At 35.9% G+C, this 25,087-nt stretch overlaps 1 long non-coding RNA gene across 1 annotated transcript in view; it reads left to right on the forward strand.

Annotated features, from left to right (window-relative positions):
* Window positions 1-426: 426 nt before the first annotated feature.
* LOC113625836 (uncharacterized) overlaps window positions 427-25,087 on the forward strand; it is a 33,672-nt gene continuing 9,011 nt past the window's right edge. Inside the window, exon 1 of the long non-coding RNA XR_003434896.1 lies at window positions 427-774. This is a non-coding gene — a long non-coding RNA (uncharacterized LOC113625836). The remainder of the gene's footprint in view (window positions 775-25,087) is intronic.

A 25,087-nucleotide genomic window follows, 5' to 3' on the forward strand; every position in this document is an offset into this window, starting at 1 on the left:
CCAGAGGATGGGATTTCATTCTTCTTTTAGAAGGGAGAGTCCACCTTTGGTGCTGTGGAATAAGATCTGGGGAGGCCCTTGCATGGGAAAGCTACTCCAGTGAGTCCATTAGTTGAGAAGTGCAGTCATCAGAGATACGGGGAGGGATTTGGGGTCCTTTAAGGTTTCTTTAACTCTGGGATAGTATGACCCAATATAATCCTCCCAACTCTCCAGTGAAGGTTCCTTCTAATTCTCAGTGTTTTCTTCGCCTATGAAAACAAATCTGGATGCCAAGGTAAAGAAAACCTTTCTTAAACAAAAACAAGTATGTTCACACTAATTATAACTAAGTAAAAATGCATGTCTGTGCATTGACAGAGAGGAAATTACTTTGGAGGGAAGTAAATAGTTTAATATTGATTAGATTCTCTTGATCAAGTTACTTAAGTTCATAATGAAAAAGAGAAATTCTTTTTTATGTGTATGTGTTTTTTTAATCCTCAAACATTGAAATACATTAGGTTCAGCAGAGACTAACTGTGAATAACAAAAACGAACCCCTAATTTCACAAAGCACGTCAGATCTCCAGGGGTGCTCCTCTTTCCAGATACACAGGAAATCCTAGTAGGCCAACTCTTCCACTATCAAATGACTGACTCAAAAGCTTCTTGACAGATGGAATTCCAGCCAACTGCAGAATTGAAATCACTAGACACAGGCTGACCTGAGGCCCCACTATTCTACATACCAGGCTGACTCTGAGAGCCATGAGACCAACTGAACTGCAGGAGGTAAGAGAGAGGGGGCCAGAAAACCATAGAGCCTACGGGATGGTACATGAGGCTTCAATAGCTGCCTGGGTTTTCTGGTATCCTTTAGAGAGCACTAGATTAACCAGCAACTCAAGGCTTTGTCTGTCTTGGCCATGAGCCACCTTTTCCTTTGCCATGACCTGAAATGGCTGATGTGCCAAAGCTGGATATATGAGGTCCTAACTGAGGAAAAGTATACATAGACTATTGAGATGAGTCAACAGCATAGCAGATCTGCCTTTGATCTAAAACAGCTCCAAAGTTATATACGCTGCGCTACCAGACCAGGTAACAAATTATACACTCCCTACTCACTATACTGACAAGTTGAGGCCACTGGATAATAAAAGGCACATTCAAAGGATGAAGTACTGGACACCAATATTTTTGCTTCACAGTATCTATTTCACTATTTTTTTTTAATTTAATTTAATTTTTTTTTGTGGTACGCGGGTCTCTCACTGTTGTGGCCTCTCCCGTCACGGAGCACAGGCTCTGGACGCGCAGGCTCAGCAGCCATGGCTCACGGGCTCAGCCGCTCCGCGGCATGTGGGATCTTCCCGGACCGGGGCACGAACCCGTGTCCTCTGCATCTGCAGGCGGACTCTCAACCACTGCACCACCAGGGAAGCCCCTATTTCACTATTTTATGTAAACCATACCCTAATTTCCCAGTAGCTTTCCTCCTCCTCTACACTCAGTCTGTGTCATCAGGTAGGATGAACCCGTCCCATGGCAGAAGTGGACTGGAGCATCTAGGCTGAGGCCAGTCACACATCAGTACAAGTTCCCATTGTGAATGGTCAGGAATAGGCACATGACCCAACTACAGCCAATGACAATCACATTTAGGATGCTTTCAGCTGAATGTACTGTATAAGAGAAAATAATGGAACTAGAAGAAGGTGTAGGCCAAAAGATGAAACGGCAAAAAAGATGAATTCCCCTTTAACAAGAAAGCTTCACATAAAATAGTTTAATCAATAAGTTATTGTCTCAGATCACAAGTCTTAAGGTAGGATGGCTCCAGGGTTGATTAATCCTCAGGAGTGTCAGATATCCAGGGGTACTCCTCTTTCCAGAAACACTGGAAATCTAGCTTCATGAGGCTAACACTCCTAATATCAGATGGCTGACTGCAATGACCCCTTGTGGATGTGAAACTGAGAAGATGTAAGTTCTGGAGCTTCTGCAGCCATCTTGTGAGTTTGAGGGGAGAGCCTGCCTAGGAATGAGCCAACACTTAAGAGAGAAAAGCCAAGAGATCTAGAGAGAGACCAGTGGTCTTATAACACCATCTGAGCCCCACATTGTGCTGCATAAGAGAAGAGCCCCATCTCTGAGCTTTTCAGTTATACAAACCACTAAAATCTGTTTTGCTTGAATTTACTTTAGGTTGAGTTTACTGCCTCTTGCCACAGAAAGTCACAACTGAAGCAAACTGCTTGACATATGTTACAGGATAGATAAGCTAATGCAGTGACCCTGTGATCCAGTGCCCCTCAGGCAAACACTGCTAAAAGGTCCCTCCAACCTTTCCAGCAAGGCTTATGTCATTTACCTCATCTTTCTACTACCTTAGCAGTTGTGGGAAAAGATATTTGAGCAACTCTCATCATTCCTAAAGACTGACGGGAGCATTAGAAAATGACCAACGGAGACATTCATGACTCTGGGCAGTGTGGGATGGAAAAGGGAAGAGGATGGAAAACTCAGTGAAGTGAGAAGCAATTTTCTACCCATTAATATACAAGGTAGAGCATTGTTAGATAAACAAGTATTCTGGTGCTTTATTAATCCAAAGGTTCTTTTCCCACATGAGCAAAAGATACGAACCCCTATGTGGAATCATGAAGAAGCCGGGCACAGTGAGAACAGAAGGGATCTGGAAGAAGGTACAGCTATGTGGAGCCTTTCTCAAAGGCCTTGGCAAAGCCCAGATACATTTGAGCCCTCCTTATATACTTTGGCAATTTCCTCCTAAAGGGATCCAAGAAAATTCCAGAAATGGAGCCGTTAACCTTCAACACACTCTGGTGAAGTTCATAGGTGGGGGCAAAACAAAACATGTGCAAAGAGACCAAAGAGTTATTATTCTTGAATGAAAATTATGATTGAGGAGAAACAGATGCTTAAGCGATGTACCGAGATATGAAAATGTACTGTAAAAGAGAAAACAATGGAACTAGGAAAAAATGGAAGCCCAAAGAAAAAAGAGCAAAAAAAGATCAAATTCCCTTTTTAAACACACAATTGTAATGTTTGAATATTCCAAGTCATAAAAACGCACATGCAAGTCTAATTTTGGCCTAAACATTTGATTTTCAGAAAAAAAAAAAAAATGCAGTCCTGCCACAAAACCTCTGAATTGCCAAAAACAATTGTTTACATAGGGCAATGTGTTTTCAGGACATCTTGTATGTGCTGCCTGCCCAGACCTTGTTAAGCTGGTGAAGCTAAGGGAAGCTTGGTAAAACTAAGTATAGAAGAATAGGGAAGTTTAGTAAAGGGAGGGAAAAGAGAAGTTAAAAATGTTGAACCCCATCTGCTTGTGCTGACATAATCTGATGTGCAGTTTAACTCCTCGACACAAAATGCAATTCTTTCTGGACATACACATCATTTTACTTGGTTCTGCCTTAATAATAAGTTTATTTCCAGGAAGAATTCTTGATGTTGGCAAAAAAAAAAATCAGAAGTGGTTTTTAAAAGAGTAAATATAACTTTTCCTATTTCTTCTACCTTTGGTAGATGATTTCGTGCTTAAGAGTAAGAGAATGGCCATGGATTTTCATGCTGCCTATACATGATTCCAACAAGACAGCCCTGCCGGGTTTTCCCCTTTATTTCTGATTACAAGATGTAACCCCTGAAGAATATCCTTTCCCTTAATGGGAAAAGTCTAAAGCCTGCTTGGGTTCCTGATCAGTGATCCCTTTCCTATGGTAATTATAGTGAAAAAAAGGGGGTGAGAGAGGGGATTGGGGGCACATGGTTTTGTGTTTAGCTTTTGCTACAAGGTCACCATGCCTGTGTTTCCATGAAGTCAAAACTTCATACTGGGAGGTTCAGTTCAGTCTCCAACTCCTAAACCCTCAATTATATGTGTAGATATGGCTTGTAATATTGAAATTGGGGGAGAAATAGTAAGAAAAACGGAGAAGAGGTAAATATGGGGAGTACTTAAACCCACCTAAATTCCAGGTTCTTTAATCTTAGTGGGGAAGAAATGTGACCACCCTCATCGCTCTTCATGATCACCCTTATTTTCAAGCTCTGGTAGGTACCATTTTAACATGATGGGGAGAAAAATGCTTGACTTGGATTGATATATTTTTTAAAATTTGATCTTCCCTATCCCTTTCCTTACATTCATCCTCATACCCTTATGCATTGTTTTTTCCTCTGAGAAATTATCTATTCTTGTTCTCCAATGTCTCTTCTGTCAGGCTTTATGGCTGAACAGACATTGAGGTTTTATCCACCCTCTCATTTTCTCCTCTCTCCCTTCTATTTTTCCAGTGATTCCTTTCCTATGGTAATTATAGTGGGAAAAAAAGGGGTGAGAGGGGTGAGAGGGGGGATGGTTTTGTGTTTAGCTTTTGCTACAAGATCACTACGCCTGTGTTTCCATGAAGTGAAAACTTCACACTGGGAGATTCAAGTCAGTCTCCAACTCTTAAACCCTGGGTGCAGCAAGGGAGAACTAAACCAGTTTTTTTTTTTAACTTTATTATTTTTTTTTTTATACAGCAGGCTCTTATTAGTTATCTATTTTATACATATTAGTGTATATATGTCAATCCAAATCTCCCAATTCATCCCACCACCACCACCCACCCCCGACTTTCCCCCCTTGGTGTCCATACGTTTGTTCTCTACATCTGTGTCTCTATTTCTGCCTTGCAAACCAGTTCATCTGTACCATTTTTCTAGATTCCACATATATGTGTTACTATACTATATTTGTTTTTCTCTTTCTGACTTACTTTGCTCTGTATGACAGACTCTACGTCCATCCACCTCACTAAAAATAACTCAATTTCATTTCTTTTTATGGCTAATATTCCATTGTATATATGTGCCATATCTTCTATATCCATTCATCTGTCGATGGACACTTAGGTTGCTTCCATGTCCTGGCTATTGTAAATAGTGCTGTAATGAACACTTCGGTACATGTCTCTTTTTGAACTATGGTTTTCTCAGGGTATATGCCCAGTAGTGGGATGGCTGGGTCATATGGTAGTTCTATTTTCAATTTTTTAAGGCACCTCCATACTGTGCTCCATAGTGGCTGTATCAATTTACATTCCCACCAACAATGCAAGAGGGTTCCCTTTTCTGCACACCCTCTCCAGCATATTTTGTTTGTAGATTTTCTGATGATGCCCATTCTGACTGACATGAGGTGATACCTCATTGGAGTTTTAATTTGCACTTCTCTAATAATTAGTGATGTTAAGCAGCTTTTCATGTGCCTCTTGGCCATCTGTATGTCTTCTTTGGAGAAATGTCTATTTAGGTCTTCTGCCCATTTTTTGATTGGGTTGTTTGTTTTTTTAATATTGAGCTGCATGAGCTGTTTATATATTTTGGAGATTAATCCTTTGTCCGTTGATTCATTTGCAAATATTTTCTCCCAATCTGAAGGTTGTCTTTTCGTTTTGTTTATAGTTTCCTTTGCTGTACAAAAGCTTTTAAATTTCATTAGATCCCATTTGTTTATTTTTGTTTTTATTTCCATTACTCTAGGAAGTGGGTCAAAAAAGACCTTGCTGTGATTTATGTCAAAGAGTGTTCTTCCTATGTTTTCCTCTAAGAGTTTTATAGTGTCTGGTCTTACATTTAGGTCTTTAATCCATTTTGAGTTTATTTTTGTGTATGGTGTTAGGGAGTGTTCTAATTTCATTCTTTTACATGTAGCTGTCTAGTTTTCCCAGCACCACTTATTGAAGAGACTGTCTTTTCTCCATTGTATTTCCTTGCCTCCTTTCTCATAGATTAGTTGACCATAGTTGCATGGGTTTATCTCTGGGCTTTCTATCCTGTTCCATTGATCTATATTCCTGTTTTTGTGCCAGTACCATACTGTCTTGATTACTGTAGCCTTGTAGTATAGTCTGAAGTCAGGGAGTCTGATTCCTCCAGCTCTGTTTTTTTCCCTCAAGATTGCTTTGACTATTCGGGATCTTTTGTGTCTCCATACAAATTTTAAGATTTTTTTAATTCTAGTTCTGTAAAAAATGCCATTGGTAATTTGATAGCGATTGCATTGAATCTGTAGATTGCTTTGAGTAGTATAGCCATTTTCACAATGTTGATTCTTCCAACCCACGATCATGTTATATCTCTCCATCTGTTTGTGTCATCTTTGATTTCTTTCATCAGTGTCTTATAGTTTCTGAGTACAGGTCTTTTACCTCCTTAGGTAGGTTCATTCTTATATATTTTATTCTTTTTGTTTCAATGGTGAATGGGATTGTTTCCTTAATTTCTCTTTCTGATCTTTTGTTGTTAGTATATAGGAATGCAAGAGATTTCTGTGCATTAATTTTGTATTCTGCTAATTTACCAAGTTCATTGATTAACTCTAGTAGTTTTCTGGTGGCATCTTTAAGATTCTTTATGTATAGTATCATGCCATCTGCAAACAGTGACAGTTTTACTTCTTCTTTTCCAATTTGTATTCTTTTTATTTCTTTTTCTTCTCTGATTGCCATGGCTAGGACTTCCAAAACTATGTTGAATAATAGTGGCAGGAGGGGTGGATTAGTGCCTTCCCACACTGGCTTTCTGTGCTAGGAAAACAAGAGAGGCCAGCAGACCTGCTTGCTTTATTTGTTTGGTCATTTTAATCATTTTGTTTCAAAATATTATTGAGAATGGTCAGAAAAATTGAAACAGGTAAAAATCATTTAAAAAATAAAAATCTGCTCAGCATGATTGAAGTGACCCATTTTTTTTTCCTTGGATGTAAAAGATATAAAATACTTTAAAATTTATGTTTACATAAAAATATTACATTACATATTTCAGTATAAAGACTATTTTTAAATTGTCATCATCTGGTTCTCTGCTCACTGTTAATTAGCAAGTGGGATCTTATAGATGCTAATCTGACCATAAAACTCAAATGTTCCATAGAAGTGATCAAATTTCCAAGTATTTGTTCAAAAAAATCATATGTAAATTTTATTTGGTCTGTACTTCCCATTTGAAAATTAAAACCACATTCAATAGGATCTTAAATGCCTCTGTTCAACTATCTAAGCTTCCTCAGAAGCTTAAATTGTAGTCTTTGGTGGATCATTCTTAGATAATGGTAGATAATTTGTTAAAGAAACATGAAAGGAATTCTTAATGCCCTATTCATTTTAGCTAAGAATAAAATCTAATACTTTAAGTGAATGTTATTTTAATACACAAGTCTTCTTAACAATGCCTTATTTTTTTTTAATTTTAATGACTATTATTCCAAAACCAGGGTAAAATCTAAAATATATATGGTGGGCAATATATATTTTTTGCCCATATATATATTCATGTTTCTAATTAAAACTTTCGTAGTCCCCTTAAATTTCCATGCTAATATTTTAAATTCCCAAATTTAACACTCATGGGGAAGCAACACAGTATGGAAGCTAACAGATTGGGCTCTTATGGATGATAGAAACATCTGCCTAGAGAATTCAAAAAAAGAAACTGAAAAACTATATGAACAAAGAAGAATTGACTTCAGATACATGTAGTCAACATACAAAAACTGATTAGCATTCCTATGTACCACAATAGCCGATTAGAAATGTCAGAGGGAAAATGGTCCAATTCATAAAAACAACAAAGCTACAAAATAGCTGGCAATATACTAAACATAAAAATTTTCAAAACTTATGGTAAAAACTACATGTAAAACAAAATTACTACAAACTATAAAAGAAGATCTAAATAAATGGAGAAAAATACTTCTTTTCTAATTGAATAGTCCACATTTGTAAAGCTATCAGTCTTCTCTAAGTCAATCTATAAACCCAAAGCAATTCCAAGAAAACCTCAATAAAATCTTTATGAAGCCAAGCAAGCTCATTCCCAGATTGAGCTTCTCAAGCTGATCTAGAAGAGAAAGCCTCAAAATGGCCAAGAAATTTTTGAAATAAGAACAGTTAGGAGGGACTTTCTCTAACACATATCAAAATGTACTCTAAGCTGTACTGATTTTAAAAGTGGGGTAATGGTACTGAAAGGGACAAATAGATAATAGAGTAAAAACAGGTATTTATATATATACTAGAAGCATAATCTCTCTATATAGTCTATATATAAGTATTTCATTTATGTCATATCAGTGAAGGAAAAATTAGTGGTATTACAATTGGCTATCCATTTGGATGAAAACAAAGATCTGTTCCAACTTCATATGCAAGCATAAATAATAAAGTGCTAAATACTTTAGTTAGAAAATACTGTTGTATATATTTATAATTACTGAGTGGGAAAGGCATTTCTAAACATGATATGGTATGTATACATCATAAAGGGAAAACTGGATAGATTTTATTACATAAAATATTAAAACTTTATTTGATGAAAGACATCATGAATAACATTTAAAAACAAGTACAGAGAAACAAGTACTGAGAAAATATATTTGCAACATAAAAAACAGGCAAAGGATTAATATATGAATATACAAAGAATAACTATAAACTTTTTTTACAGGATGGATTTTAATGAAATATAGGCAAAGGATATAGAGAAAATCAATGGTCCAATACATATATGAAAAGATAGTCAGTCTCACTGATTATCAGGAAAATGCAGATGAAATCAACATTCAGTGGTACAACCACTATGGAGAACAGTATGGAGGTTCCTTTAAAAACTAAGAATAGAACTACCATATGATCCAGCAATCCCATTCCTGGGCACATATCTGGAGAAAACCATAATCCAAAAGGATACATGCACCCCAATGTTCATTGCAGCACTATTTACAACAGCCAAGAAATGGAAGCAATCTAAATGTCCATCAGTGGAGGAAAGGATAAAAAAGATGTGTTACTTATATACAATGGAATATTAGTCAGCCATAAAAAAGAATGAAATAATGCCATTTGCAGCAACATGGATGAACCTAGAGATGATCATACTAAGAGAAATAAGTCAGACAGAGAAAGACATATATCAGAGGATATCACTCATATGCAGAATCTAACTTTTTAAAAACAGAGATACAAATGAACTTATTTACAAAACAGAAACAGACTTATATATATCGAAAATAAATTTACAGTTACCAAAGGGGAAATGTGGGGGGAGGGATAAATGAGGAGATTGGGATGAATACACAGCACTACTATATATAAGATAGATAACCAACAAGGACCTACTGTATAGCACAGGGAACTCTACTCAATATTCTGTGATAACCTATATTAGAAAAGAATCTAAAAAAGAATGAATATATGTATATGTATAACTGAATCACTTTGCTGTACACCTGAAACTAACACAACATTGTAAATCAACTATATTTTAATAAAATTAAAATATTTTTAAAAATTCAGATATGGCCTTACTCCTTACTTCTCAACCCCTCAGGTTGGCAGAAATAAAAGTTGATTAATATATACTTAGCCAACAATGTAGGGTAATGGCTAGTCTCATATGCAATTCGTAGGAGTGTGCTGAGTCAGTCTTTTTGGAGGATAATTTTATCCTACGGAAATAATCACATATGAATCCAATTGTAGTCACAACGTGTGTAATTTTTTTAAAAAAGAAAAAAGACGCAAATAACTAGAATACCTGTCTGTAGAGGAAAGGATACATAAAATCATGGAACATCATGGAACACCAGGATAGCATATATCCCTATTACAATGAATGCTGATACAAAAAAATAGGTAGAACTACAGGTGCTAACATGGAAAAAAGCAAGTTGCAAAGCAATGCAGTCACCTGGCAGATATTAATAGTGAGTATCTTAACTGGTCAGGCACTGTTCTAGATGCTGGGACACAGAAATAAGTAAAACAAGCACAAATTCCTCCCTTAAACTTACATTCTAGTGTAAGTTTGACTGTAAACAAATCAACAAATAAATGTCACCCATAAAGTCCAATAATGATAAGTGTTGTGAAGAAAAGGAAAGCATGGTGTGTCACTTTTTTACTGCATTCAGCTGTAGGAGAAAACCCAGTTAGTTGAGGCTTAAGTGAATAAGGATTTAGCATGTGTAACAGAAACTCAGGTGAGGGAGAGGGAAGCTGATGATAGGTTATGAAAGAATGCAGCTCCTTTTAGCTTTTGTACCATCCTCAGCATGTGGCTTTCATCCTCTTGGTTGCAAGATGGCAACTGCCCATCCATGCATTTGATCAGGATTCCAGGCATGAAGAAGGAGGAGGAAAAAACACAGGTATCAACAGAGTTCTTTTTATGTAATTGGCCAGAACACTGTCATATGGCCACCGTTAGTTGAAAAGAAGACTGCAAAATAAAATATTTGGTTTTTGTAACACCAAGAGAAGAGTCAAATAAAAGAGAGCTTGGATGTGGAGAGTGGGACAGCCAACCTACAGACACTGTGTCTGCTACGCACAGTGAAGGGATACATACTAATAGGCAAGTATTATCCTAACACCAAAACCTGGAAAAGACAATACAAGAAAACTACAGACCCAGGTCCTTCAAAAACAAGCCCCCAATATGCTAATAAAATTTTAGCAGATTGAATCCAACAATATATAAAAATTATAATACATCATAGCCAGTTGAGGTTTATTCAGGAATGCAATACTGATTTAATATTTGAAAATTATTCAGTGAAACACACCACACTAACGGTCTAAAAAAGAGAAACTATATCATAATATCAATAGATACAGAAAGGCATTTGACAAAATACAACATCTATCCCTGATAAAAACTTGCAGCAAACTAGGAATAGAAAGAAACTTCCCCGACCTGAAAAAGTACGTCCTTGAAAACATGCAGCTATACCGTACATATGGTAAACGACTGAATGCTTTTCCCCGAAGATCTGGGACAAGGAAAGAATGTTCACTATCACCATTTCTAGTCAACATTTTTCTAGGAGATTCTAGCTAGTGGGAAAAGGCAAGAAAAATAAACATCCAGATCAGAAAGAAAAATGTAAAACTATCTTTTTCTGCATTCAACATGACTATCTATGTAGAAAATCCAAGGGGAATCTATTTTAAAAATCACTAGAACTAACAAACGAACTTAGCTTGTTTTCAGGAGGTCAGTATTCAAAACTCAGTTGTATTTCTATATACTAGCGACAAACAATTAGAAATTGAAACTTTAAAAGATATGTCATTTATAACAAATCAAAAAGTAAGAAACAATTAGGGATACATATGACAAAATATGTGCAATACTTGTATGCTGAAAATAATAAGAAATTGCTGAGAGAAATAAAAGATCAAAATAAATGGAAAGATACACCATGTTCATTGATCAGAAGCATTCAATATTAAGATGTCAATTCTTCCTAAATGGATATACAGATTCAACATTATCTCATTCAAAATTTCAGCAGGCTATTTTGTATAAGCTGACAAATTGGCAATAAAATTCATATGGAAATGCAAAGCCCTAAACTAGCCAAAGCAAGTTTGAAGAAGAACAAAGCTGATTTCAAAACTTTTTATAAGCCACAGTAATCAAGACAGTGTGGTGTTGGAATAAGCAAAGCAAATAGATCAATGAAACAGAATAGGGTCCAGAAATAGACCCACACATATATGATCAATTGATTTCTGACAAAATTGCTAAGGCAATTAAGTAGGGAAAGAAAATCATTTCAACAAATGGTGCTAGAATACTTGCAAAAGATTTAGAATAGTGAGAAACATTCTGAAAGAGAAGAGTGGAATGAGAGAACTTATACTATATATATGTATGCGTACTCAGGTGATTTTTGACAAAAATCAATCAATGGGGGAAAGTCTTTTTAATTGATGCTAGAAAGAACTGGATATCCATATTTTAATAATAAACTTCAACTCCCATGTCACTTTGTAGAGGAAAATTAAGATGTGTCATAGTCTTAAATGTAAACAATCTATAATCATACAGCTTTTAGAAAAAAACAAGTATTCTTAGACAAGACTCCAAAAACACTAACAAACAATAATAGGATAAATATTGACAGATTAGACTCCATCAAAATGAAATGTTCTGGTACTCAAGAGCCATTACTGAGAAAATGATTGCCAAGTCACAGACTGGAGAAAATATTTACAATAAACATCTGACAAAGGACTCTATCTTAATATATACAAGTTGATAATTGAAAACATCCTGTTTTTAAAAAGGGCACAAAATTTGAACAGAATTTCACAAAAGAAGACGTGAATAGCCAACAAACAGAAGAAAAGTAACTGAACATCATTAGTTATCTGGAAAAAGCAAATTAAAACCACAATGTGCTGCAATTTCATATTCAGTACAATGGATTAAAAAAAAAAGACTGACAACAACAAATGCAAATGTAGGAAGGATGTGGAGCAATTGAAACTCTCATACATCGTTGGTGGGAGTGTAAAGCATGGTACAAGCAACTTGGAGAACTATTTGGCATCTTCTCATAAAATTAAACATACATGTCCCCTATAACTCAGCAATTACATTTCTAGGTACTTAGCAAGAGACATTCAAACATACGTTAAGTAGGGTGTCCCTGGTGGCGCAGTGGTTGAGAGTCCGCCTGCTGATGCAGGGGACAGGGGTTCGTGCCCCGGTCCAGGAAGATCCCACATGTCGCGGAGCAGCTAGGCCCATGAGCCATGGCCGCTGAGCCTGCGCGTCCGGAGCCTATGCTCCGCAACGGGAGAGACCACAGCAATGAGATGCCCGCGTACCGAAAACAAAAAAACAAAAAAAACAAAACATATGTTAATTAAAGGACTTGTAAAATAATATTTGTAAGAATTTTACTCACAATAGCCCAAAACTGGAAAAACACACATGTCAGTCAACTGGGAGAGTAGATAAACTACGTATATTCACAGAATGGAACACTTGCCAAGAAAAAAAAAGTTTAAAATGATTGATAATAGCAAAATATACCTGAAACTTGCAGATACTAATCTGATTTCAGCAAGTGAGCAAAAAAAAAAAAAAAAAAAAAAGAATTATTACAGTAGGTGGCAAAATTTTGGCCCCAAAGTCATGTTGTTATACCTGTGAATATGTTACATGACATGGCAAAATGGACTTTGCAGATGTACTTAAGGTTACTTGTCAGCTGACCTTAAAATTGGGAGATTATTCAGGATTATCCTGGGAGGTCCAATTAATCATACGAATTCTTGAAAGCAGAGGCTGAAGGGGGAAGTGAGAGATATTTGAAGCTTGAGAAGAACTCAGACTAGCTTGAAGATGGAGGAGTCCATGTGGAAAGTGTGAGAAGGAAATGGATTCTGCCAACAACCAGTGCTTGGAAGATGACTGAGCTCCAGATGAGAACCTCCCCTCAGCCAACACCTTCGTTTTGGCCTTGTGAGATCATGAGCAGAGAATTAAACCATGCTGTGCCAGATTTCTGATCTATAGAAACTGTGAGATGATAAATGTTTGTTGTTTAAGCTGCTAAGTTTGTGGCAATTTTTTATGCAGAAACAGATAACTAACGTACCATATGATTCCATTTATTTTAATTACTAGAACAGCCAAAACTAATCTATGATAATAGAAGTCAGAAAATAGTTGTCTGTGTAAAAGGAGAGAACTAATTGAAAGAGGCACAAGGGAAATTTCTAGGGTAATAGAAATATTTTATATGTTGTTTTACGTGGTGATTACATGATTTATAAAATCATCAAAATTCATTAAACTTTATATCTCCATCAAACACAAACAAACAAACACAGTGAGAGACCCTACATACCCACTAGAATGACAAAAATAAAAAAGAGTGACAGTAAGTGTTGGCTAGGATGTGAAGCAACTAGAACTCTCATGCACTTCTGGTGAGAGTATAAAATGGCATAACCAATTTGGAGAAGTGTTTGGAAACTTCTTATAAAGTTAAAGATACATTTTTCCCCATAACCCAGCAATTCCACTTGTAGGAGTTTAAGAAAAATGAAAACTATGTTTACGAAAAGACTTGTGCAATAATGTTCATAGCAGCCTTATTCATCATAATGGCCCCAGATTAGGGCCATTAGGTTGAAAAAATAGCCTAATGTCCATCAAGAAAAGAATGGAAAAACAAGTTGCCGTATATCCGTACAATAATACAGTGTATACTGAGTGGCTAAAAGGAATGAATGATACTCATAGCAACATGGATGAATCTTAAAAATACTATATTGAGCAAAATAATTCCTGTACAAAAGAATACATAGTGTTGATTCCATTTATATGAAGTTTGTGAACAGTAAAAAATAACTATGGTGATAAAAACCAGGAATTGGTCGCCTCTGGGTTTGGGAGATGGGTAATTAATTGGAAAGGGCCAGGAGAAAACTCTCCAGGGTGATGGAAGTATTCTGTAATTTGTTTCAGGGGGTGATGACAGGAGTGAATAATTGTCAGAACTCATTCAACTGAATATTGGAGTCCTGCACATTATATTATATGTAGATTGTATCTCATTGAAAATGAAAAAGAAATCCTAAGAAAGTAGGAATAGTATTTATTTAGTCAGCATTTACTCTCTTAGTGCAGTTAATTGAGTGTCTACTACATGCCCAGCCCCAAGCTAAGCCCTCATGCTGGAAGACAATTTTGTTTTGATGTTGTCTGTTGTTTTGACAGACGTGCTTCAAACCAGTCATATTCCCTTCCTTAATGACAAATTTCATCATTTCAAACAGGTCTTTATTACATTAATAGTGGAAAGTTACCTGTAGTCCACAGATGCTCAATGTAAGATGGTGTGGTATTTGCATATAACCTACACACATCCTCTCATATACCTTAAATCATCTCTAGATGACTTATAATACCGACTACCATGTAAATGTTGTATACATAGTTGTAAATACAGTGTAAATGCTACGTAAATCGTTGCCAGAGTGTGGCAAATTCAAGTTTTGTTTTTTGAAACCTTCTGGAATTTTTTTTCTGAATATTTTTGACCTGCGGCTGGTTGAATCTGTGGATGCAGAACCCACGGGATAAGGAGGCTGACTGTATTATAATTACACTATTAGCCTAAAACATATGTGTTTCCAGCAACTACAGTATGAAACACAATGTAGCTTATTTTCATAGGAAATGGAAAATTGTGTCTAAGATTTAGAATTCTGAGTCAACCTGAACCATATGAGTTTGAAAGCTAGCTTTGAGATTAAAGTGAAGGAAGCTATTGAGATTTACATTCCTTTTTCACTTCTATTCTGGCAGCATTTTGTTTGCAATGGATTGTTTATTCACTGCTTTCCTTCTTGCTGATACCATCCAAGATACGTTTTTAACATTATACTGTGGTGATTCTGAAGATTTGAAGTTTTTATAGAGAGTAGAGGGATTATTATAGAGATATAAAGTTTATTTTAAAATTTCATTTCACCTTTGCTGAGCATTTTTCTTCAAAATTTAAAGCAGTTCACAAAAGGAGAAATACAAATGATTAATAAACATATGACAGAAGTTAAGCCATTCTAATAACAGAAGAAAAATACATTACAAATTAGATACTATGCTTTTGCCTCCAAATTATCAAAGATTTATAAAAGTGACATTATCCAGGTGTGGCTGGGATGTATTATAGGTTGCTAGTGGAAATGTAAACTGGTACAATTTTTGGAAAAGCAATGTGGCTTCGTGCATCAGTACCCTTACAAATACGGAAGCCCTCTCTTCGCATGGTGCCATGTTTAACTGAAACTCAGTCATATCAGAACTGTGCAAAGTGACCTGTATTGCTTTAGATACAATAATTCCACATTGAGGAATCTATTTTGAGAAAATAAATAGGGATGCCTGAAAAGATTAACATATAAGTATATTTATGGGGCATTATTTATAATAAAAATGGGAAATAATCCACATATCCAACCATAAGGAATTGGTTAAATAAATTATGGTGCTTCCATATAGTGGAACACTATGCTTCCATAAAAATCATGTTTTCAAACAATAGCTAAAGACGTTTGGAAGTGCTTATGATATAATACTCAATAAAAAAGCAGGAGGTAAAAATTATATACAGAATGAGCTCAGTTTTATGTGAATCTGTGCAGCCATGCTCCCAAGAATATACGCACATGATTCTAGTTTAAATTGAACCAAAATGTTAAGAAGGCTCTTTCTGAGTGATGAGATTATGGATAATTTGTAATTTTTCTTAAAGTTTTCTATACTTCCCCAATCTCTGTTATGAAGCTATACATTTAAATTTTATATTTTAATATTTATAGTAAATACATTTTATAGTACATTTTTTAAATCTGGAATTGTATAGAGTAAAAAGGTAAAGTTCCCAGTCTATTTCCCTGTACAAACGTCCAAACTGTTTTCTGTGCACTCGCATAATGGTAAAGGTATATATGCACATTTTAAAATGACTTCATTGAAAATTGTTACTACATACAATAAGCTGCATCCATTTAACGTGTACAATTTAATGAATTTGACAGATGTACCTCCCTATTAAACTGGCACCATAATCAGAACATAGGACATTCCCATTACCACCCAAAGTTGTTTCATGTCACTTTGCAGTTCAACACTCCCTCCACTAATCAATTTTTTGTTACCTTATTCTAGAACTTACATAAATGGAATTATATACTATATAGTCTTTTCTATTTAGCTTCTTTTTCTCATCATTGTGGTTTTGAGATTCATCCATGTGGTGTGTATATAAGGAGTTCCTTTTTTATTGCTGAGTAGTATTTAATTGTATAGATCTACTACATTCTGTTCATGTATTCACCTGCAAATATTTGGCTTATTTCTAGTTTTTTACTATTATAGATAAATATTTTTTAGCATCTTTATTGGAGTATAATTGCTTTACAATGTTGTGTTAGTTTCTGCTGTATAGCAAAGTGAATCAGCTGTATGTACACATATATCCCCATATCCCTCCCTCTTGCGTCTCCCTCCCACCCTATTATCATTTGTGTATAGTATTTGTGTAGACATAATGTTTTCATTTTTCTTGGGTAAACACCTGGGGGTGTGTGTTAGTCTGGGTTCTCCAGAGAAAAAGAACAAATAGGATTATATAATAAATATCTATATAGATACATTTGTAGATAGATAGATGATAGATTGATTTATTGATAAAGAGAGAGAGAGAGAGAGACAGAAAGGATTTACTATAAGGAATTGTCTCACTTGATTACGAAGTCCTAAAATCTGCAGTTGGCAAGCTGGCAACCCAAGAGAAATATTGGTACAGTTCCAGTGTGAGTCCAAAAGTCTGAGTACCTTGAGAGCCAATGGTGTTAAGTTCCAGTCTGAGTCCAAGTCCCAGGGCAGGAGAAGACTGATGTTCTAGCTCAAAGATGATCAGACAGAGAGAGTGAATTCATCCTTCTTCAGCCATTTTGTTCTACTCAGGCCCTCAACAGATTGGGTGAGGCCCACCCTCAGTGGGGAGGGCAATCTGCTTTACTCTAACTGACTCAAACATTCATCTCATCCAGAAACACCCTCACAGACACACACAGAATAATGGTTGACCAAATATCTGGGCACCCAGTGACCCAATTGAGTTGACACACAAAATTAACCATCGCAGAATGGAATGAATGAGTCATACAGTAAATGTATGTTTACCTTTTTAAGAAGCTGTCGAAAATTTTCCAACGTGATTGGACCATTTTACATTCCTACCGTAGTACATGAGCCGTTGCACTCACTCCACACCCTTCCCAGCACTGGTACAATCAGTCTTTTTAATTTTAGCCATTCTAATAGGTGTTATCTCATTGTGGTTTCGATTTACATTTCCAGATGATGTAAAGCATCATTTCATGTGCTTATTTGCCATATGTGTATGTTCCTTGATAAAGTGTTCAAATTTTTTGCCCAATTTTTAATTGGGTTGTTTCTTTCCTTATTACTGAGTTTTGAAAGTTCTTTATATATTCTGGATACAAGTCCTATATCAGATATATGCTTTAGAAATATTTTTTCCCAGTCTGTGGCTTCTTGTTTCATTCTCTTAACAGTGCCTTTCCAGGAGAATTCTTTTATTTTGATATAGTGCAATTTGTCATTTTTTTCTTTTGTGGATTATGCTTTTGGTGTTGCAGCTAAGATCTCTGTTAATGCAGGGTAACAAAGATTTTCTCCTATGTTTTTTCCAGAAGATTTATAATTTTACATGTATGTATATGATTCATTTTGAGTTGATTTTTGTATATGATGTGAGATGTGAATCAAAGTTCTTTTTTTAAAATATGGATGCCCAATTGTTCCAGCACCACTGTTACAAAGACTATCCTTCCTCCATTGAATTGCCTTTGTACCTCTGTTAAAAATCAGTTGTTCATCTGTATGAGAGTCTGTTACTGGACTGTCTAATCTGTGTCATTATCTCTTTGTCTATATTTATGCCGAAACTATATTGTCTTGATTAATGCAGCTTTATACTCAGCTTTGAAGTCAGGTAGTGTTAATCTTCCCACTTTGTTCTTGTTTTTCAAATTTAATTTGGCTATTTTAGATTCCTTGCATTCTCATACAAACTTTAAAATTAATGTTTCGTTTCCTACAAAAGACCCTTTTGAGATTTCAGCTGGGATTGTGATGAATCTATAGATCAATTTGGAGACAGCCAACATCTTAATATTGAATCTTTCACCTATGAACATGGTCTCAGTATCTATCTATCTGTCTATCTACCTATCTATCTATGTAACTCTCCATCTATCCTAAACATTGTTAAAACTATCAAACATTATTAATATGTATATCAGCAGTGTGTATATATACACACACACACAATATTGTTAAAACTACTAAACACTGCTGAGATATATATCAAATTCTATGTTGAGTTTTTTCTTTTATTTCCTCACCATAAACTTGTTATATTTTCTTCTGGCTTCCATTTTTACTAAGGAAAAGCAGTCATCATTCTTGTTGATGTTCTGAAGGTAATGTGTTTTCTTGGGATGTTTTTAGGATTTTCTTTTTACCTTTGGTTTTCACCAGTTTGACTATAATGTGCCTCAATATGTTTTTGTTGTTGTTTGTTTTAAGCCTGCTTGGTATTCACTGAGCTTATTAAGTGTGTGACTTGGTGTTTTTCAACAATTTTGATAATTCTTGGCCTTTAGTTTTTCAAATATTTTTTCTGCTCCATTTTCTCTCACCTTTCTTTCTGGGCCACTAATTACATGTATATTAGATGGTTTGGTATTGTCCCACAGGTGTTTCAGGAAAAAAATTTTTTTAAAGAACAGTATTAGATTACAAAACAGTTGCAAAGATAATATAGTTGCCACGTACCCCATAACTAGTTCCTCTGTTGTTAAAATTTGGGCCATTTGCGGATCTACTTCGAATGACATTGTCTCTTGACTGTGAGTCACACTGTCCTACTCTTCTTAGTATCTCAAATTTGGTTGTTGTATACTGGCCATGAAGTTTAAAAGAACAGTAGAGATAGAGGAAAATAATATTTACTCCTATCAAATAGCATGGCCCTTGCTCTGTTAGTCCTCTGCAGTTGGAGGCCTGGTCCATCTGATCTGTAGTTGGGCTGGTTCAGAGCTTTGTCGCAGGTATTTAGATTTAGTTCATGGCTGGTTTCATGAGTTTTAGGAGTGGAATCAGGACTTTTCTTTGTATATCTTGGAATCCTAGAGCTTGCAGGACCCTGGGAATTTCTCCCAGCTTTTCAGCCCAACCCCCAGCTTTCTAAACTGTGGGCCACCTCTTTGTGCTTTATAACCCAGCCAGGAACTTTTTGTGTTTCTGTGGCATTGTCTAGCTTTCACTAGGCAGCTACAGTGTACTCAGTAAAGGCCTGGTGTGCCTTGGGGTAGGGGGCTTTTCTCTCAGTTCTCCTTCTTTTCCCCCAGCTTCTGCACGCTGCTGCCTTGCACTAGGTGAAAGCCCATGCTCTTAGGAGAGGACTTCTGTCAGCTATGCTGCCCTGTACACAAACTTTACTGCGTCGCTGCCTTACAATCAATGAAATTCATATACCTTGGAGATTCTCTCTCATCACTCCTGCCTTGCTTCCACTTTAGCCGGCCACTTTCTTCTACTTGGGGAAGACTTGATGTACCTCTGGAGGAAATTTCTCAGCTTTCCTGCTCTGGCGCCAACTTCTAGTGTACTACTCCCACGCACTGCAGTGCAGGCTGAGTGGGTACAGACTAGCTTTATTACTGGGCACCTTGTGATTCCAATCTACTTTGCCAGCCCAAATGCAATCATTGAAAATTTGTTTGAAGATAGGCCTGTTTCTCCCTTCCTTTTGATGACCCTTCCAACATGCCCCTAGGTTGAAAGAAGCTGTAGGACCCCTCTACTAGGAAGGGCTTGATTCTTTCTAAACTGTAGTTAATGTAGGTGTTTTTGTTTTTTGTCTCATGGGTTCTCTGATGGGTATAAAGCAAATGAACAGAAACAACAACAAATCAAACTATGAATTTGTAGTGTTTCTGGCCTGTTCTCCTTGTTAGGGTAAGAGAGACAGACACTTGTAACTTTCCTCATCTCATTCGGAAAGTAAGTTTTTTCCCCTCATTAGGTGTTGTGCATTGTCCTCAGGGTATAGGTTGTTTATCTGTCAAAAAGTTACCTTAAATACACACACACACACACACACACACACACATTCCTTTTAAATATAGCTAAACAATGCTGTAAAGCCTCAAAGTTCAACATTCATACTCAGTGTGAATGAGCTTAAACTCTCCTTGGTCTTCAAAAATGCCCTCTAGAACCTCCCATATTTGCAATGGAATTTTCATAATAAATTTATTCAACAAACATTTATTTTGTACCTACTATGTGCCAAGGACTATTTCTGGACCTGGAGATACAGGATAAAAGTCCCATGGCGTTTAGATTCTAGTGGACTTAGGAACAATAGAAGGATCATGATTTAGTTGTGAGCGCCCCCACGATATGCAAGTTCACATAGTCTAACATTTGAAACAGCTATTTCAGGAGCCAAAATATTAAGGATAATTTATTCCAGATCCCTGCTGGAATAAACAATGCTTCTGAGTTCTGTACAGATGTGTAGCCAGCAGCGAACTGCCTGACTACCTCAGTTTCTAGACGTCTTTCAGCAAAGTCAGAGCTCCGCAAAGAAAGCTGAGTATTCGGGGCCTCTGTGCATTTTCAGGCACACCCTAGGGCCTCAGTCTAATGAGGGGATTACACTCTTTTGTGTGTAATTTTTCACTGGTGGCAGATTTAATGTGGATAATAATGCTCACTTAATAAGCAATACAATATAATTTAACAGAGGTTAGTAATTCAAGTTAAAATGAATTTTCATCTACAATTTTAAGTGTCGTGTATGATAGAGAAGAACAGTGGATGAAGAGTGAACCTAAAAATAGTAACATCTTGAATTATGTTAGTGCATTCATTTCTTTCACTTAAACAGCTGAGATTATGAAAAGTGGAAAATGCATTTCATGGTAGAGACAATTTGGGTATAATATTTAGAGCTTAAACCAAAAGATTGTACCATTCACCTAATGTATCGTAAGACATGAAATCATGTTTACTTATACAGTTTTAGCCTATCAACTAAAGCAGCATTGGCAAATGTTTCCTCTAAAGGTCCAGACTGTGAATGATTTAGACTAAGCAAACTATACAATTTCTGTTACAACTACCCAACAACCCTGCCTTTGTAGCATGAAAGCAGCCATAGACAATAGGTAAATAAATGAGCATGGCTGTGTTTTTATAAAACTTTATTTACAAAAACAGGTGGAAGGCTGAATTTGGCTTGTGTGCCAACTCCTGAACAAAAACTTGGGAGCAGTGGAGCTGAAATTAGACTCTCCACAAGAATTTACAGGTTATGCACAAAATGTGTTGATCTATACCTGGCTGCAGACTGTGTGTTATGCATTAATTATGACTATTGTGCAAATATTTCTAGACCTACATGATGGGATTTCTGAGTGGGTATCATATATCCACCCATACATCATGACCCTCTTCTTCAGGGTGGTTAGGGAGATAGATCTCAATAGACTCTGATGTAGTAGCTTTCCACTGGGTGGGGAAGAATTAATTAGATTAAGATCTTAAGTTATAGGTGCTTTCAACACCATTCATTCATTCAACCAGCCCTATGTTGTTCATATCATGTTGGATCTGGGAATACAAAGATAAATAGAAAATAATATCTGCTCCCAAGGGTTCACAGTCTAGTGACAGGAAGTGATGAAAAAAAATAATTAGAGAGATTTAATAAATCCCATAGTAAAAGCAAGAACAAAGGACTCTGATTTGGGAAAAGGGAAGCTCTCAACTTTTCCTGAAGATATTAAGGAAGACTTTGTGAAAAAGATGTCATTTATTTGGTCTTTAAAGACTAAGTGTTTGCCTGGCAGACAAATCAGAGAGGAAATTCTAGGCAGACAGGCAATTTCATTTTACTTTCTTCACTTTTTTCTTACCCCTTGTCACTGGCTTCTGTCTCCATGACTTAAACTATTCTCTCTTGAAGGACACCATCCCATCACCTCTTTCTCAGGCTGCATTTTCTCCTTGACTCTTCTGCCTCATTTCACATTGTTAATCACTGTCTTCTCCTTATCCATTATTTTTTCTTCTTCTTTTTTTAAAAACATATTCATGCTTTTGGAAGATCACTCAGCTTGAAGTATGGAAAATAGATGATATCAGAGAGACTGGTTACAATTTTATTGTGTTAATTAAAGTAAGAAATTATAGGGCCTAAGTCCTACAGAGAGGGGAAGAGATTCTAGAGTTGACTCCAGTGAGCAGGGACCAATTGGATATCGCATTGTGGGAGATGGATAAGGTATGACCCCACGAGACTGGGCTTGGTGTCTTAGAACCTTGACAGAGCAATTGACTTCTCTCTCAGAAATGCTTTCGCCCCTGGACACACTACAAAACAGAGCTAAAGATAATTTTACTCATTTCTTTAAATTATTTTTTAAATTGTCTTAAAATACACATAAAATTTACTCTCTTCACCATTTTAAGGTGTACATTTCAGTGGCATTAAGTATTGATACACTCACATTGTTGTGCAACCATCATTATCATCCATTTCCAGAACTATTTTCATATTTTGTGAAACTGGAAGTCTGTATTTATTTTTTTAAAAAACCTCCCCATTCTCCTCCCCCTGCACTGCTGGCAACCACCGCTTACATACTGTCTCTATGGATTTGATTACTCTAGGCACCTCATACAAGTGGAATTACACAGTGTTTGTCTTTTGATGACTGGCTTATTTTACTTGGCATAGTGTCCTCGAAGTTTATCCACGTCGTAACATATGTCAGAATTTCCTTTTTAAAGCTGAATAATATTCTATTATGTGTATATTACCACATTTTGTTTATCCATTCATCCACTGATGGTTACTTGTGTTGCTCCCACCTTTTGGATATTTACTTTCTAAAGCTTAAAATAACTTTTGTGAGATGCTTATACTATTTCAAACTAAAAAATCTGCAAATTCTCAATATTTTAACAAATGCATAAAGTTGTTATTTTTCACTAATTAGCTTAATGGAAAAAAAAGAGAGAGAGAGAGAGAGAGAGAAAAGCACAAAATTGATCTCAACCAGCACAGATTTCTCAAAATCTTCCACCTTCTATTTACTCTTTTTGTGATTTTCTGTGCCTTTCCCTTTGTTACCTTTTACGATATAGTTAAGAAGAAATTGGCTGTTATATAACCCTTAGAATAGCCAACATGTATAATGATTACTGTGTGGTAGGCAGAACTTGTTTTGTTTTATTTGCATCTTTGCCAAATAAAGCAAAGATGCATTGCTTCTTACATCCCAATTCTCTCACCTGGTTTCAGCATTCTTCTTCCTGAAGAACGTTCCTTCAGCAGCTCTTTCAGCAAAGATCTAGTTAATTTCTCAGGCTTTGTTGCTCTGAAAGACTATTTTACCTCACTCTTGAATGAAAATAATAGGACTATAGTTAGACACATCACAGTGAAACTTCAGAACACCAAGGACAAAGAAGTCTACACACTTAAGAACTTAGACATAGACATTTGGCATATGACAGAAGCAGCATTACAATTAGTGGTCTTGAGGAAATTGGCTACTTAGGTAGATGAAAACCTAAATGTAAAATGCAATATTGTAAAAGTTTGGAAGAAAATAGAAAATAATATCTTTATGGTATTGCAATAGAGAAGTAGTTACTATTACTATATAAAATTCAAGAACATAAACCATAAAAAAGATAATAAGCTTAAATATCTTAAATTTTAAGAAAATCCACACAATACGACATACAAAGTAAAAAAGCAAGGCACACACTAGGATATTTGCATAGCACACAGCAGACAATTACTACTGTGTAAAGAATTCCAACAAATCAATGAGAAAAAGTGATAACCCAATAGAAAAAATGGGCAAAGAATGTGAATAGGCAATTTACAGAGGAATAAATTTGAATAACCAATAAACATGTGAAAACATGGTTAATCTCACCAGTACCCAGAGAAATTAAAAATAAAGAAACATTGAGATCGCCCTTTTTACTCATTGGTTTTGGCAAAGAATATATTTGACTATGACCACACAGAATGTTGTTAAGGACGTGAGAGAAAAAGAACTTTTAAAAAATCATTGGCTAGAGAGTAAATTGCTACAATCACTTTGAAAAATTTAATATTGCTTAATAAATTTGAAGGTCCACATAACCTACAACAAGGCAGTTCCACATCTAGGTATAGATCCTAAAGAACCTCTCCAACATGTGCAAAACGGCCAAAGACACAGGCATTCATTGCAACACTTTTGTAACTGCATCTAAGGACTAGCTCAACTCAACGTGTAAACAGAGTGGTTTACATAGAATAGAAAACCATGTAGCAGTTAGGATGAAGGCACTGGACACAAATCAACCTACATAAATCTTTAGAATATGATGTATATCAAAGTAAGTTGTATTTCTTCTTTAATTTCTTCAGGGATCTCTTGGTTATTTAGTAGTGCACTGCTTAGGCTCCACGTATTTGTGTTTTATACAGTTTTTTTCCTATAATTGATTTCCAATCTCATAACGTTGTGGTCAGAAAAGATGCTTGACCCAATTGCAATTTTCTTAAATTTTCTGAGGCTTGATATGTGACCCAAGA

The sequence above is a fragment of the Aethalodelphis obliquidens genome, unplaced genomic scaffold (genome assembly GCF_003676395.1).
Source record: "Aethalodelphis obliquidens isolate GAN/ISIS:26980383/991018 unplaced genomic scaffold, ASM367639v1 scaffold16, whole genome shotgun sequence".
NCBI classification, from domain to species: Eukaryota; Metazoa; Chordata; class Mammalia; order Artiodactyla; family Delphinidae; genus Aethalodelphis; species Aethalodelphis obliquidens.